The sequence below is a fragment of the Triturus cristatus genome, chromosome 4_1 (genome assembly GCF_964204655.1).
Source record: "Triturus cristatus chromosome 4_1, aTriCri1.1, whole genome shotgun sequence".
Lineage (NCBI taxonomy): Eukaryota > Metazoa > Chordata > Amphibia > Caudata > Salamandridae > Triturus > Triturus cristatus.
Window position 1 is genome coordinate 732,537,645 of NC_140585.1, and position 3,083 is coordinate 732,540,727.

A 3,083-nucleotide genomic window follows, 5' to 3' on the forward strand; every position below is an offset into this window, starting at 1 on the left:
GGGTATTGTGCAATAAAAGCAGTTATTTATGGCCACCAAAAATGAAAAGGAAGCAATCAATATGAGAGCTCGCACTTTCATAAACCTATTAGCATTGATCTTGGCCTGTCCTAAATGATTAGTTTAAGAATACCATTTCGGCACCAATGACACGCAAAGAGTTATTTGCAGCATAACAGAGAACAGCGTAATACAGCCAGTCCTCATAACTGAAAATAAGATGGAAACAAAACCAAGTGGTGCTTCTAAACATTAGGCATGCTTGCGTTCTTGAGGAGTGCGGGCCGATAGCGCTGTCTGCTGGCCTGAAAAGGTAAAGCGATCGAATAGAAAGGGAATGCAAGTTAGTTCTTTAGTAAGGATGTGTGAAGTAAAAAATAAAACGAAAAGCATTACCCGTGACGGAGAAAATACAGATGGCGGCTGCGTGCGTTCACGTGCACATGCACGCAAGCTTAAGGCCAGCGGCTGGCAGCACTTTGAAAATCCCCTTACTAAAAGTCGAGCAACAGCGCATGCGCTGTTCTAGGCTCGACCTAATGAAAAAACACCACTAAGTACCAGATTTCCATACAAAGGTGCTGAGGATAACATCAGATTTGAGAACTTTCATATCGCCACAAGTAAAGAACAGGATAATAAGGGAATTTCTGCTGATGCTCCACGTTTAAGGGCGTATCTATACGAGGCCAAGAAGTATTCCTGAAAGACCTAACATAAGGAAAGTCCAACAAAGCGAGTTTTCAATATTGTCCTGGAATATAGTGGGTTTTGAGCGACAATTAAAAAAGGCCGGGGACAAAATGATGAGCTTTCTACAAGATCAATGTGTAATATGTTTACAAGAAAGCTGGCAATCCGAGAATTTAAATATACAAAATTTTATAACACATGAAATCCAGGCAAAAAAAACCCCTTCCGAAGAGCAAGCTGAGGATTGGCGATTGCAATAAGTAACAAATTATGTCTGATAAGTAAAAAACTCAAAACATCATCTAAATATGTATTGCCAGTTATTTTAATACATCAAAACCTTACTAAATGTTTGATAATTAACATTTATTTCCCTCCTCAATTAGTGAAAAATACGTGTAGCTATCAAGCGACAGTAAACGAATTGGAAAAAATAATGGCAATGAATAAACACAAGGTAGTCATACTAACGGGAGATTTTAATCACACTCTGTTGCCCCTGGCGGATAATCCTGTAACCGGGGATGAACCAGATATGGCTTACAATATTCCGCAAGTAGTATTTCCTTCACAAAACAAGGTAAAAAAGATTGGTACCTCGTCAAGAGATACATATGTCGTGGTGACTGATCTAGGAAGACTAAAAGATGATCAACCAGCTTCCTTAACATTCCGTGGGCCAATGGGGTCTTCCTTTATAGACTTTACATTTATCCATTACGCCCATTTTTAGGTCTCGCCTGACCCCGCGTATGCACTGGTCTGGTGAGACTTTTAGTGAGGGCTTAAAAAAATGCTATCATGGCTGGCCTAGAGCTTGAGTGCATGTGCGCGGACGCGCGCCGCGCTTGATCGCGATCACTTTCACTTTCGCGGCCACACAGCCGCTTTGATGTTCTCCTTGAGCCAATGCTTGTCTTTTTTCCTTGTTTGATTTTTGCTCTTTCGCTGCTCTCCCCTGAGCTTTCCTCATGCTACCTATATCTTTTCCACTCCCTCTTCCTTTCTATTCCCTTTATTATAGTTTTTTCTGCTTTTGCTTCTCTCTTGCCTAGTTATCTTCTCCCATCCCTGTGTCTCCTTCCATTATTCACAGTTCCCCACTCATCTCTTCTCCTCTCATTATCTCACTCATTTTAACAGCCCCCCTTGTGTAGAAATTAATTTCCCTTTGTGTCTCCCATACCTCAGTATCTCATTTGTAGCACCTCACTCTCTCTCTCATCTTTCCACAGATGGCTCTCTCATTTTGTCTTTCTCTTCCCTCACCCCCCCTCGCTCCCCTTACTGGTTTCTTTCTTTGCATCACAGCATAGCTAGCTCCCCTTTGTTCCCCATCTTTCTTTTCTTGTTTGGAGAGAGTAATTGGCCAGGCAGACCAATCAGGAACGCCTCCACACTTGCGTCTTTATTCTGAGGATGTAGACATTTGAAAGCAAAATTATGCCAACAGGCGCATGTGGGGCAATGCTCAATGTACATTTAACTCTGTTCTACTTCCTGGTAGCTGGAAGTAATTTGCAAGTTGCAAGTGCTGTAAATTTCATACTGCCAAAGTGTGTTTCATATTACATCTCCTTTGTGAAAATCACTGGACTGGTGCATTTTGCAGAACACGCTTGGGCATGTAATTCACAAACTGGTCACCAAACATTTCGTTTATTTTGCATTTGTACAGACACAAATTCAATAAGCACTACCTACAATTTGCAGAACTCAACAATGCTAACAGTTTTCTATAAACTCTGATTTGATTCATAGACGCTAATATACAATTAGCTAGTTGTTTTTTTAAAATAGTATTTAACATTTTAATTATAAAAGCAAAGTACTACAAGTATATCCAAAGATTACAAAATGCAGGTAATTTAAAAACATCACTGGTCCGAATCTGGAGGAACTAGTCACTTCCAAGTTGACCTGTACAATCAGTAGCACAAAAGTTAGTTACATGACCAATTAGTAAAACATGAATCAGTTACATGACTATTGGAATGACCATATCACAGTCTAAAATTGTTTTACAGAGAGAAAAGATTAGCATTTTACATAAAAAATCTATTGGAAAATAACACACCGGTTACATTGTTACCAAGAACAAGTGGCTGGGACAAGGAACACTAGCATTTGTAATAACATCGGTAACAAGCCTTGGCATAGCCAATAGGTCTCGCTTTTGGGACCTTATAAGTATTTAGTTATGCAGCACAATATCCGTGGTGCAACATCAACCGTTGCATGGCTAAACACTTATAAGGTCCCAAAGGCGAGACCTATTGGCTATGCCAATGCTTGTTACTTATGTAAAAAGTATACTATTATACCTGGAGCCGAGAGTGACCATGATCCTCAAAGGTTAGTCATCAGCATCAAGCACGATCATTGGGAGA